Raw genomic sequence first — 15256 nt, 5'->3', positions numbered from 1 at the left:
GCTGGGCCCGTGAGCCATGGCCACTGAGCCTACGCATCCGGAGCCTGTGCTCCGCAATGGGAGAGGCCACAACAGTGAGAGGCCCGCGTACCGCAAAAAAAAAAAAAAAAAAAAGCAACTTTAGTACTGTGACTTCTGCCTCTACCACCCTTAAAGTGAGATTAGGAAATTAGAAGCTAAAATTATATGTCTGAGTAATATTATGCCCACAAATAGTATAAACTGTACATGCAGAAAGTAGTAAATAACTCTCAATTGTCACTGAAAAGTTAACCTCAGTTTCAAGGCATTAACAGAAGTTTAATATTTTCTTTAGTTTTGATAAATATTAGTCAAATTCTGACTCATTTATTTCATGATTCCATCATTTAATACACTGTTTTTAGAACAATGTCTGCATGTGTGTGGTAGCCAAATTTCCCAATTTTAATAATAGTTATTTGGCTTAAAGGACTCAATTTTCGTAATAGACCAACCACTTAGGACATTCAGTGTAAAATAACTGCTCTTGAAGTTAGGGGTCACCACAAAAAATCCACAGTGCTGGACTATGTTTAACTTGTCATTCCTACTATTGAAATGACAAAACTGATTTGATCATAAATAGTCTCCAAAGAAGGCCAGTGTACTCTGGGGACATGCCAACTTGGTCCAACCACCATGAAACTGGAACTCTTGAGAGCACAGTATCAGACTTCTTGGGGAGATAGTGGTAGAATGTAGGGCTTAGAGTCTAGTTAAACAACAGTTAAATTGCTTTGTAATTAAAAATATATACTCCAAGAGCCCTAATAATTGGAGTAGTATTTGAAAATAATAGTTTAACAGATATGATTTTTAAAGACTTCTTGCCATTCAGAGCTGCTGTTCTATGGGTGTGAAATAAAACACCAGACTTTATCCCACTGAAATCTGAGAGGCAAGGAGCTCATTTTAACTATTTGTATGTGTGTGTTGGCTTTACAGATAAAGATCAATTCAATGGCATTTTAGAAAATTAGTTGTGTCTAATCCCCAGTGTCCTAGTCGACATTTCCTTTATTAATAGAACAGGATACACGTGGCTGTGGGCGACCTCTTGCTGGTTTTGCTATGACTGTTGTAGCAGCCTGCAAAGAACAGCTACTCTATGAAGTACACTTGGCTACTCCAAGGGAAAAAATACTTCACCAGGCTCCTTGTTAACTTTCTCTATTTTAACCATCAAAGTTTCTTGAGCATTTGCAGATTTGTTTTCAAGTCTCTTAATATATAGGTAACTAAAACAGACATTAAAACATTGATTTCTAAAATGCCTTCCAAAACCTACCTTTAATATTTTGTTAATGTACAACTTTTATACACAAAAGCATAACTGGTGATTTTTGTAAAGTATTTAACCCTCCCCCCACCAACCACTCTTAAAAATTCTCATAAGTCATCCAATAACAAACAAATAAGCAAATAGTAATTAGGTCTCCACTTCTTTCCTTTATGTTTTCCTATTACCTTCCTTCCTTCTTTTCTTCCTTCATTTTTTAACTTCTCATTTTCTTTCTCTTAAATATCTGAATTTTATTTTGCTTTTCCATTTCTAGAATCGTTTCATATTTTTACATAAAACCAAAAAATGGAATAGCTAATAAACATAACAAAAGATGTTCAGCAACATGGATCACAAGAAGGTAAAATAACACTGAGATTGCATTTTCCCCTTTCAGATTGTAAAGCATAATATAAATTGACAGAGTCCAAAGTTAGGGAAATTGGCACTCTAGTACATGGTTAATGGTGCCGTTCCTTTCAAGGGTGGCAGTTTCTATCTGGATTCAAAATGTGCACACCTTTTGATCCACAAATTCTACTTTTTGAAATCTATCCTATAGAAATACTTGTAAAATTATGTAATGATATACATAATAACGACCATATATGTAAATTTTGATTATAGTATAGCTATACTATCATGCAACTTTAAAAAATAGTAACATAATTCTATATTAGATATGGAAAAATTCCCATAATTTGGTTTTAATGAAAAAAACCAAACAGAATATTTATAGTATGATATTCCTTTAATTTATAAATACTTACATGTATATTACTTTCAGATCCCTATATCTAGCTGTCTACTTAAAAAATCTCTATTTAGGGGGCTTCCCTGGTGGCGCAGTGGTTGAGGGTCCGCCTGCCGATGCACGGGACGCGGGTTCGTGCCCTGGTACGGGAGGATCCCGCATGCCGCGGAGCGGCTGGGCCCGTGAGCCATGGCCACTGGGCATGCGCGTCTGGAGCCTGTGCTCCGCAACAGGAGAGACCACAACAGTGAGTGGCCTGCGAACCGCAAAAAGAAAAAAAAAAATCTCTATTTAGGCACACATGTCTCAAATTTAATGTCTCCAAAATTGGACTACTGATCTTTACCCCAACACTGTCCCCTATCTTACTAAATGATACCTCTAACCACTTGTTCATTCAAGAAACCAGGGACATCTTCCTCTTTCGTATTTCCCATCTCCAATCCAGTCTTAAACACTTCAAATCTGTCTACTCCCTGCTATCTCCGTTGCCATTACCCTATACCTCCATCATACTTCCCCGGATTTTTACAATAGCCTCTATCTTATTTGTTGTCTCCTACTTTTGCAATTTTCTAATCCACTTTTTATACCCTTTTAAAAATTTTGGAGCATGTCACTCCATGCCTAAAACATTCCATGGAGTCATTCTGCACTTAGAGAAAATCTACTCTCTTTTCCTTGGCCTACACCAACTGCATTATCTCAACACTGACTACTTCTCCAGCGAATGGCATTATTATTGCAAGAGCAATAATGATATTGTCAAATTCCTCACTTAGGTTTCAAAAGAACTTTTAAGAAATATATAGTTGACCCCTGAACAGTCAAAAATCCACGTATCTTTACATTCAGCCCTCCATATCCGTGGTTCTGCGTCCGCAAATTCAACCAACAGCAGATCATGTAGTAATGCAGTACATAATAACTGAAAATAATCCGAGTGTAAGTGGACCCACATAGCTGAAACCCATGTTGTTCAAGGGTCAACTGTAACTATCAGTAACTACTCTGAAGATAGCAGTGGGTTCATCTCAGGATCAACCTTTTGAAAGTTACCTCTTGCCCAGACCTGTGCAATTGTCTCCTTACTGGTTTCCCTGAGATGCTTGCTCCCCTCCAATCTATTCTACATACAGCATCAAAAGAGGTAATATATTCATGACATTCTTTAACACAGGGAGATCAGCTCGGTGCTTTGTGACTGCCTGGAGGGGTGGGATAGGGAGGATGGAAGGGAGGGAGACGCAAGAGGGAAGAGATATGGGAACATATGTATAACTGATTCACTTTGTTATAAAGCAGAAACTAACACACCATTGTAAAGCAATTATACTCCAGTAAAGATGTAAAAAAAAAAAAAGCCTCCAATGCTGTAGACCGACCTGATCTAGCCCCCATTTAGCTCTCCAATCTTATCCCATGCCATCATCCCCTTGATTACTACACTTGAGGCAAATGGCCTCGTCTCAGTTGCTCAAATAAACCAATCTCTTCATCTTGGAGTTTTGTATGTGCCTCTCTGCCTGAAACATTTTTCCTTCCACATTTTATACAGCTGGCTCCTTCTTACATTTTCAGTCTCAGCTTAAATATCACTTTTTCAGAGAGTCTTTCCTTGACCAGTAATTAGCCTACTCCTACTTTTATTTCTCATATTACCATATTCATTCCCTTTATATCACTTGACACAAACTGAAATTGTTTGTTCACTTGTCTGTCAGCTGTCTTCCCAACACTCTGGACGTTCTGTGCAACACAGCCATGATAGAGGCATTGGTAGGGGGGAGCTGTGAGTCATGGAAGACCTCTTAGAATATGACATTAAGTCCTGAACTTAAGGGAATGTGCTAAGAAAGGAAATGAGGAAGGTTATTCCAGGTCAAGGGGACAATTGGTGAAGCAGGGCAAAAGCATGTAAATTCCTAAAGACTATATTTGGGGCCTAAGGAGGAAAGTGAGGAATATGGCATTGAGGCTGAAAAGATAGGTGCAACCAGATGCTGAAGGACTAAGGAGACTCTTTTTGTCCTATACACACTGGGGAGCCACAGGAAGCTTAAAAGAAAGAGAGTGAAATATTAGATTTATGATTTAGGTGCAGTATAAGGATAAAAGACTAGAGACTATCCTCTAAAAAACAAATCTATAGGGCTTCCCTGGTGGCGCGGTGGTTGAGAGTCCACCTGCCGATGCAGGGGACACGGGTTCGTGCCCCAGTCTGGGAAGATCCCACATGCCGCGAGCGGCTGGGCCTGTGAGCCATGGCCGCTGGGCCTGCACGTCCAGAGCCTGTGCTCCGCAACGGGAGAGGCCACAACAGTGAGAGGTCCGCATACCACAAAAAAAAAAAAAAAAAAAGAAAAAAAAAAAGAAAAAAAAACCAAATCTATAGCCCCAACTCTCCTCATTAACAAAATTAAGATCTGTTACAAATCTAAAACATGAGAGATGAAATAAGTATAGTTTTAAATTAAAGTTGAATATATAAGAAAAATTAAATGTAAATTTTTGGTATAAATTCAAATATATTTTAAAAAGTTAACTTTTTAAAAGTAATGCAGTTTGGGGAAGGTCAGCTAATTTTCCAAAGGAGCCAGTGCCAAAACTGTGCTGGATAAAAGTCAGTCAATGTAGCTAGTTTATAAGAACAGGAGCAAAGTAATTTGCCCTAATTTAAAAAGAAAAAAATTTTTGAGGATTATAATCCATGTATCACTTTGGTAAACCTTATATGGTAAGGTTGCTGGACTTACAGAAAAACAATGTCAAATATTTGTACATAAACGAAAAGTCATTAAACTAAAAACAATTTAATTGGAAAATACATGAAACAGTAGTTTCCATTTAGAGATTCACCCAGTAATCTAGGGGGAAAAAACCTAGTAAATATGAAAAAAGTCAAATCACAGAGTTTAGCTATGACCTGATTTGACCCCAAATTCCACTGGACATTCTGCTACAAAGTAATTAGAAATACAAAATGTACTTGTTCGATTTGTTTGTACTATGTAAAATTGATTTTTTTCTTTAATACTAAAATTTGGTCCATCTGTTGGGAGGACAGAAAATGTTCTAAATATATACAAAGAGTGGAAACGCTTCATTCCACTGGCTGTATCCTGTGGTATATGCATTTTCATCAGTATGTTTGTTTTGCAGACAAAATGAATATCAGATGGTGGTTTTGAAAAAGGGCAGACCTAACATGAGGTGATTAGTTTCAAAAACAGATTTTTATTCTTGATAAATTATTACCAAATACAATCATCTGTTGATTGAGGATATAAAACAGATTGGTCATACTACAACCCACAGGTTAAATGAAAAACGGAAATAATAAGTTTATTTAACATGGTCTTGCATTAGGTTCCCAGCAGTGCAAATCTAAGGCAAATAATTAGATTTCCAATTTAAAGATATACATTTGTTAAGCCAGACATTTCCTGAGGTCATCTATTTCTCTGTTGGTTAGTGTCACTGCACTGGCAATGTGTTTAGGACATTTTCACTTAGAACTTTATATCGCTACACCTTCTACATTACCCTGATCAAACCCGTATTATAGTTTGATTCAGGGATAATGCAGAGAGGGCAAAGGGCTGATTGTGATGACTTCTGGCTGTAAATCAGATTCACATACACACAGTCACATAGACTTAAAGAAAATGAATGCCTTAAAAATAAATTCCAGGAGGAAAAAAAGAGAATTTACTAAGAGATCACTGGTAAACCAAACAAATCAAAACACCTTATACTAAGTAAATGGGACAACAAATACAGCACACTCAATTTCTTAAATATCCACTCTTCCTTTCCTCACGACAACCACTTAATTTTATGGTGAAAAAGAAAAAGTTAAAGACAACTGCTCTGATCAATAGTATAACCTATTTTTACTGAGCATACTCCTCCTCCCTCCCCTTCCTCCTCCTCTATTTCTTCAGTAATTTACAGCTCTGCTGTGTAATGTCTCTCCAGGGAGTAAAGAATCCCATTACAGATGATTCCTCTGTGCAGACTTCAGCTCTGTAAATCAAAGGCTGAGCTCTCTAACAGATTTTAAATCCCTGCTTGAGTTAGGCTGGGACAACTTGCAAATTGGTGGGGCCGGAAGTAGCGGGAGGAAGGAGAGTTTGGTACTAGAATAAGTTCCAGGAAAAGAGCTTATAACACAACTTGTACTTTTGTTAATTTCTCTGGTAACTATTGTGCATTTCTCTGGTAACTACTGTGCCTTGATATAGAACACAGGTGGTCCAGAAATACTAGGGATTGAAAAAGAATATCCAAAGGAGATTCTCTCCCCAGAACTTTCTCAGGGGATTCTTACAAGCCCAACAGAGTGTATCAGAAAGCATAACGTAAGCTGGACTAACGCCTCCTTGGAGTTAAGATTTCTAAATGGAATAGAGCACCTTAAAAAGATAGAGTGAAGTTGTATGACAAAGGTGATGGTGGAGGATTATTTCTAAAATAAACCTCTGAGAATTAGATAGCTCATAGGGAATTTATTTTCCTATAAGCCTTCAGTTGCCTTTATTACTCAAAAATCCTCTAGAAATCCACTGATGAGGTGGAAGACACTCGAGAGACTGCCATTATTTTTTGTATAGTGTAGGTCTCACTTAAAATAATGGTTAATAACTATAACAACTAGGGCGTAAAGCATAGCGAATTATATAAAAACTTACTTCATAATAAGAATATTTTACACATATTATACCAACAATGATCACATTAGGAAATAGACTCTAGGATATTTTCATTAAAAATCCAACATGATGTGGTTTTAAACGTTCCTATTAAAAAAAAAAAACACTACATTCAAGTTGAACCAAGTGTTTATTGAAATAGAACAACAGTGAGAATAGGGACAAGGAAGGCAGTTCAGTATTCCAAACCAAATTGTTTCTGAAGGTCAACGCCATACAAGACCCCATCACTTCAGTTTAACAGACTCTTTTATTGTTATCAACACATAAGATAGATCTCTCCCTCTCTGCCCCACTCTCTCTCTCTTCTCTCTCTCTTTCTCTCTCTCTCTCTTACTCTCTCATTTAATCTCTCAGCAAATCTTTTCCCAATTGGCCCTAACCAACACTTCTCCCCTTTTCTCCTCAAATTGTTTTCACTTTTTACCTTTTCCACTTGGCCATTTCTGTGACCAGCATTCCATCTCTACACCTTATTCCACTTACATTCCATTGTTACTTAATCTTGTCCGTCCTTCCTTTTGTATTTCTCGTATTTTGTTTTTTACTGTTTTTTCTACCACCATCATCCTAGTACCAGATCTCATCACCTCTACCCTAGATTACTACTATCTCATTCTCTCCAAACTTTTTTGCTTTGAGTTTTTATCAGATCTTCAGCTTCTGCACACATTTCCAATTAATCCTTCTAAAACGTTACTCTAATCATGAGTTAATAAAATCTGGAACCTGAGATACTTGCCTAACTTAGTTCTGTGGTGGCAGGCAACAACCTTTGATTATGCCCAATTATGCTGAAATTTAATGTCATCTCTAAAGGAATAAGAAAATAATTGGATTGGGACAAATCACTTCTAGACAAACTACTCCAAGCAAATGCCTTTGTTAGTCAACATTTCCCTCCTAGCATAAAAACTATAGCATATAATTACTAAAGCGGAAGAGGTTATTTTTTTAAGTTATTTTATTTTTATTTTTTATTTTTTGGCTGCACCACACGGCTTGTGGGATCTTAGTTCCCTAACCAGGGATTGAACCTGCACCCTCGGCAGTGAAAGTACGGAGTCCTAATCACTGGACCACCAGGGAATTCCCTGGAAGAGGTTTTAAAAGATAATGTAATGGAACCCTTGGTGCAGGCATGATTATCAACTTAAGGTAATTTCCTACAGGGTCCTTTTCCTTTTCCAGTATCACTTCTCCAGGTCACCATCCCAGCTCTCAAACACTGCCTCTGATTGCTGTGATCACCAACAGGCTGAACACACCTCCAGCATGGTTTTGCTCCTCCGGTGAAAACCTGAGTGACATTCTATAACAATCTTTGCTTCTGTTGGCTTTTTGGAAGGGATCTCTCTGTCAATCTTTATTCCAGAAGTGTTCCAAAAGTCAACCTTTCCCTTAACATGGATTATTATCTAGGGACTTTTCTGTGCTGCCAGGAAACTGCAGACTGAACTTTTAAATGGAAGTAAAAGCCTTAGGGCACACAGTTGGGCACCCATGTGCTGCTTTAAGAATGGTGTGTTTGTTTTAAATTGGTGCTCCATCTCTAAAGTTCAAGAGGGACCTTAAAAAATCTGTTTAAAACGAGCCAATTTCCCTGCACCTTTGGTCAAGAGTTCATAATTACTTCCTCTGTTAGAAGGAGCACTAACTTACCTTAACAATAGCAAAGAAATGGAAAACCAATGGATTCCCTTTTCTCCATCTATTGCTTGATCAGTAAATTAACTTTCTTCTAAAACTATCTTTGCCTTTGTGTGCAAGAACTTTAATTCTCTGCTTATTTGGCATTTACAATCTCAAATGTAAATAATAAGAATGTTCTTCCAAATACTCTGTACTCCTGCTTACACTTACTCCAAACAGTACTTCCTCGACTTGTGATTAACGATTCTCCTACGTGTGCTCTCACAGAAAAGTTTCTCCCCACCTGCATCACTAACACAGCACTTACTACATTATGTTACAATGGTGATGTGGGTTTCCTTCCTCCCTGCTAGCATAGTCTGTGAACTCCTGAGAGACAGGACCACGTTTTAGCCACCTCTGAATTTCAAAACACAGCATAGTAATTAACATATACTAGGTGCTCCATAAATTTATTTGCCGAATTGAACTGGATTGACAAATTGTAATTCAGGCCATGTTAATTACTGGTTAAGGCCAGGCTTCCACAAACAGAGGACAGCAGTGAAATGAAGTAATTATCCAGATCACTGAGGACAAAAAATGTGCTAATTTGGGCAAAGTAAGTAAGCAAGATTTTGCCTAACTGATCTAATCCATCATTTCATTCCAATGCTTAGCTTTGCTAATGGAAATCTGACCTCTGTGGGGCAGTCCGATTCTCTCCTGTGCTTTGTGTTATAACTGAGTCACCTGTTTTATATTGATGCTGAACATACCCTACACTTCTTGTGCACAGGACAAAAATAACATCCTAATCCCTGTCAATGTCTCATGGGAGTGTCATTGGTTCCAAGCAGGGTCAGTTGAGGGCAGAGTGTAGATAGTTCCGTGAAACCCACGACTGAACCCACACTTTAAAGGCCACATCCCACTAATATAATGAGTCACTGGTACCTACTTTATATATCAAAGTTAGCAAGTTATATAACTAATTCAACTTTTAGCACATGGATTCTCCAAATGAAGTCTGCATAATCCTCTAGACAAAAAGTAAGGTGGGTCTCTCAACACGTTTAACTTTGGGGATGAAGATAAATCTTTACTGGATTTGAAGGATTGTTAGAGGAAGAAAATAATGTAGCTTTTTAAACAGACCAACAGCTTTGTTACTTATACTGTATATATTTGTTGGCATCTTTCCTTTCCCAGATAGTTTGTATTTGATCTAAGCAGGAAAAGCAAAGTTACTCAAACAACTAAGCAACAGATTGAAACTGAAACACTTCATCTTTTGTCATTCTGTGCCTGTAATTAATTTCCTTATGTACACATGTCTAGCTTCAGAAATGGGGAAAAAGCTTTTATGTGTTTCATGAGGAAGCATAATTTTCAGAAAACACTTTGCATTGGTAAATGTAAATCTTTCAATTTATAAGCAGTTATTTACTTTGCAAATAGCTGAAAAAAACTACACTGAAAACATAACTATATTTGACATCAACACTGTCAAACTTACAGGACTATTTTTTTATACCCTAAAGATTTAAAAGCAGGATGAGTACTTTTTTAAATTAGTGGCAAACAAAATATTTAATGAAAACTACAATAAGACAGAACTACACTACTTTAGGCAGTATAGAGAAGTAGAAAGAACTGGATGTCAGAAAAATCCTAGTTTGAATCTCATTTTGCCAGTCATAAACTTCATGACATTGGGCAAGTCACCGAAACTTTCTGAACCTCACTTTATTCATTTCTAAAATAGAAATAATAGTTCCACCCTTATCTAATTCTTCAGGTTGTTTTGAGAACATAACATAAATGGAAGTAATTTTAAAACTATGGAAAGCTATACAATATAAAGACATCATTTTTATTATTTTGGCATGTGGCTATTGATGGTGGTGATGGTCGAAATAGCCTGACATTTGTCATCAGATGTATCGCTAATGCTCTGGTGTTAGTTATGTAATTATCATGACAGCAAATTAATTTTGTTCAGATTCAGCCATCTGCAAGGCTGAAATATCTGTTTCAACACCAAGTGAAAACAACTTATAATAGTTTAAATAGAGAGCAATAAACAAACACACATACTATATAGCTCTGTTAGAAAAAGACTATAGTTCATGTTTCTTCAAACTGAAGAGTCCTTTTCTTATGTGGCTTCCTCCTCACTCTTGTAGAACAAACTTGTTAGCACATATCAATCATATTTTATTAAATTGACTGTGAAAAGAGTAAACTTCAGATGGAGATTTGTAGCCCTCGGCTTCCTTAATTTGCTTGTTGCAAATGCAATTTCAGCAACTCCTGTACAAGCTTCTTTAAAAAAATAAAAAAGAAAAGAAAAAGGAGAAAGAAAGAAAAAGAGGGAAAAAAGAAATGAGATAAAGAGACTAGTGCATAAATTCAAACTGGTGTGGACAAAACTGGGTGGTAAATATCAGAACCTGCAGTGAAGGAAAGAAGCCCTAGCGAGCATGTGGTCGTTTACATTTCACCATGGGAGTCAGGAGCTATCCCAGACATAATCCTCTGTCTTAGATAACAGGAAAGCATCAGAGGATACCAGCCCTCTTCCTAAAGACTAGACTTCCTAAATAAAGAAGCAATCTTCAACTAGCTTTTCCTCTTTGTGAAGTACTAACATCTAAGATGCAATCCATGGCTCTTTGTAAAGATTCTGTTGCACCACAGGAAATAATCTTTGTTTTTCTACATATCATCAGTTCTCAATTATTTTCAATAAGACTCTTCCCCAACACTAACTATTATGACTTGGCTAGAAAAAGGTTGAGGCATCACTGTAGTTCTCTGGGTTTTGTCAAAATGATTACCCTTTAATAAAGGTACTTATGAAGAGCCTTGACCAAGCTAGTAATCTCCCAAGGGTCTTTCTTAGCTAGCAGCAGCAAGACCTCCAAATTATGTTGTTATTAAAAAAATAAGCACCAAAAAGAGCTCCTTGTCTCCACCAACTTTAAATTCCACATATTTTTGCATTTGAAGGAATAATTGTATTAGATAATATCTATATAGCATATGCCCCTTGGCAAACTAGTGTCCAAAGTAAAACTATTTTGTGGGATATTATGGTGTCATGTGAAAAAAAAAGTCTTTCATACTCAAGTAAGTTTGGGAAACACTGAATTAAACTAGGTTTAAAAGATTTTTTTCTCTGCTGGATTTCTCAGAGCTACAATATGCTATCATGTATTGTGATAGTCTAAGGAAGTGTTTACAAAATTTATTTGACCATGAAAGTCAGGGAACTCTAAAAATCTGGAATAGACATGGTTAAGAAATGCAGGTCTGTAATATGGCAGAAATATGTCAATGAGTTCATCACAACTATCAGATAGTTGTCTTTGTGTGGTTGACTCTATGCCAATCTGTGTAGCCACAGAGAATCTATTGTCTTGCCAGGTTCTGTTTATTTAAGAAGTAGATACAGATTTGCTTTGAGGAAAGGGAAAAACAGATTTAATCAGCACCAACAATTCCAAGGATTTTTTGTTCCCCCAAGTGACAGCAATCTTAAAAAATGGTTTAAGCTACCTTTTCCATGAAGTCACAAGGTCCCAATACTGTTTCACCTTATTTTCACTGGAGAGCGTGGGGACAACACATTTATGGAATTACAAACACCAAGATACAAACCACAAGATATTGGTGCATCCTCGTGTTTAGAAATTATAGGAAAACTGGTTTCACAATTTAAAGGAAGACATACTACAGCACATAAGAGATCAATTTAAGGGGTAATGACTTAATAACTAATACAACTGAATCTAGCTCTAAGTAATTCATTTGAATTCAAATATCTTATCTCTGTGTCTGGAACATTCCTTTCCCTAGTTTCCAAGACAGATGAGCTATGACACAGTTACTACAGGAACTCAAATCAGATATTCATTCCGAAAGGCTTCTCTTATAGTCAGAATAATGATGACCAGTTTTGTTTTGTTTCGTTTTTTTAAAGGGCAGCGGGAAGCACCTAGATGTTATCTCTTTTCGTGAAGCTCTTCTTTCCTCAGGCTGAAGTGCAGCCTCCCCACAGCACTACAGTAGCTCCGGAGCGTGTTCAGCGGCTGTGGCAGCTCAACCATGCAATTTTACAGCAGGCAGCAAACAAGGCAGAGAATTCAGGGTTAAAAACTCAAGGGAAGTTTTGTCTTCTACAGTAATGAAAGCTGACTAAGAGTAAATCAAATGGATCTCCTAACAAAATGAAAACAGCTGTTTGGCCTGGCTTGGTCTCTGATTTAGGTTAAGTAATTATTGCTCTAGTGTGGTTCAAGGTTGTTCTGTATTAGTGAAATAGGATATCACATGAAAATCATCCAACTTTTTAATTTACTGTAGCATCAGAAATTCCACTGTATAAAAAAATTCCAGAAACGTAATCTTCTAAAAACTTTACCTATAAACCTTTTCAAATACCAATTGATTAAATCTTCCAAGACATAATTACACAATACATAATTACATTACAGTAATAACTTTCAGTATCTATGCTGAGAAAATATTTTAATATTTTAACCTTAAAACACTAAGTCTTTCAAGTTTTACTGAAGTGATATATCCCCATTCTCAAATAACTGTAAAGATCATTTTTGTATAGAGATTTTTATGAAGAGTAACCAATGAATAGCTACTTCTTGAGCCCCCAAACAAGTCTATTTTAATAGTGTAAATCTTTCTATTTTTTTAATTCAACCTTGGCATACCAACAGTGGTTGGGAAGAAAAACAATTATAATGAAGAATCACAACAAAGGAAGATTCTTGAAGAAGAGGCTTTTGGGTTTAACATTATTCAGAGTAAGATAAATTACTCAAGTCATTTCAAATTCCGTTTCTTGCTTGTGGGTTTTTGCTTTTCCTTCATCTATCACCATCACCAATGCTATTCCTCTCTTATTTAAATGCTTTATTTCTGCTTCAGCTTGTCTATGATAACAAAGGACAAATCACTGGTAGGTTGTTGGTAGTTTTTTAAATGATGCTCCAGTAATTATTTTTAAATGGTTAAAAAATTTTTAAATAGTGTCTAACGCAAGACGTTAAGTTCTTGAAGAAAACAAGGACTGAAGTCTTGGCCGCTATTAATTTTTAAGTCAACCTCCATTATATCACTGAATGGATACTTAAATGTATGAATAAACAATAACATAAATATATTTTCTAATACTAGCAACTATTTAAATTATTTCTTCAATAAAGTGACATCTTTAGAGCACTGAAATTCATTTAGATACATTTAATTTGGTTGCCAACAAAAAAGACAGAGAGAGGGAAAGAGAAAAGATTGCATCAGAAAATTAATATTTTGAAGAAAATTACTTAAGTGGTGTAAAGCCCAGGGAAAAGTCTCAGATGTTCTTGTTATAATTATTATTGCTAGACTCAAAACATGACATGGGCTAGTTTTATAACTTTCCTAAGGCTAAACAGTATTTCTTGCTAGCCCTTGCCAATTATTCTAACTAGTGCTTGCCAGCACATCAGAACAACAGAAACAACAGAGTTACATGTGTTATTTCTCGAAAATGTTTCCACATTCTGATCCTTCTTTGGGGTCAATATTCCTTAAATAAGAGAATATATCATGTTTGGGGTTTCCATTCAGAAAATGTGCTGTGGAACTAGATCAACAGTGTACAATTTACCTAAGGATTAGAGAGGAACTCAGTGAAAAGCAATATTTAAAAGGAAGGTTAAATTTTTCCCTTTCAGACAGTTAATGTAAATTCTACTAACTGAGATCTTCAAAAATGATAGGGCACAAGAAGCCAGTCTACATTCTTAGCTGTCTGCAATCTGAGGAGGGTAACATGGAGGAATGGTCCCACCACTTTTCATAGTCAGTGTTTTCTTTTCAAGAAACACAAAGCCTGCTCTTGTTACTGAGTAAATCCTAGTGAATAGGCAAATGTCATTAACTCAAATTTATAAAGAAAATGGGGCATAGTCAGAGCTACTTAAACAGTATATCTTTAACTGCACTGCTAAGTCAAGTATAAGGTCAAACTCTATTCAGTTTTCCTTATACAGGTTTCCACAAGCAGTGTCAGAGCAGTACCTCCAGATAGAATCCTTATGCTGAAAAGAGAATCTCCCTCCCTGAAAATCACTTATCTTACGCGCAAATACTTCTTTTGAGTCCCTGATCTTTCCCTAGCTCTTAGTTACTCCTGATATTCTTTTCTACTTCCTTTGCTTCTTTGGTCACTCACATTTACTCTGAAGATGAGCAGGACACCACTGTTCAAAGGAAATGGATTTTGCAAAGATTGGCATTCTCTAAGCTCCTCCCTTTGCCTTCTTTTTCCTCAGGACTCTAACAAGAGCCTCTTCACAACAACCCAGAGCCTTCCAAGACAGCAAGCCTTTCTGGGCATGCTTGTTAAAAAAAACTACCCTAAAGAACATGCGCACTTGAATGGTGAACAGTATTTCTTACAATCACACAGCTTACACCCTTCCAGCCAACCATTTCAAAGCATGTTTCCCACAGATTCTTCCTTTTCCTCTTAGATTCCCTAATGAAAAAATTCCTCTTTTAAAAAATTCCTTGGTTCAAAGTAACCAAGTAGCCCCTTAGTTCAAATTATTTCATTATAGATTATTTTCATTTTAAGTTTTAAATATTTAGAATATAAAATGGGTATAGAATATAAAATACTATTTATCATATCAACTTCCATAAAACTTTCATAGATCTTACAAAGATGTTTTGGCAACTATTCCACACTAACTTACAGGTTACCTTGAATCACAGGTATTTTTTTCCACTTGATTTTTGGCTGAGATATGAGATGATACCCCAACTTACATAGCCTGT

At 36.4% G+C, this 15256-nt stretch overlaps 1 protein-coding gene across 1 annotated transcript in view; it reads right to left on the bottom strand.

Moving 5' to 3' along the window:
* The window catches only part of SLC25A21 (solute carrier family 25 member 21), a 511705-nt gene that overhangs the window by 362491 nt on the left and 133958 nt on the right, over window positions 1-15256 (bottom strand). The window lies entirely within an intron of this gene.

The sequence above is a fragment of the Pseudorca crassidens genome, chromosome 1 (assembly GCF_039906515.1).
Source record: "Pseudorca crassidens isolate mPseCra1 chromosome 1, mPseCra1.hap1, whole genome shotgun sequence".
Lineage (NCBI taxonomy): Eukaryota > Metazoa > Chordata > Mammalia > Artiodactyla > Delphinidae > Pseudorca > Pseudorca crassidens.
The sequence above is the reverse complement of the archived record's forward strand: the minus strand, read 5'-3'. Positions and strand labels throughout refer to the sequence as shown.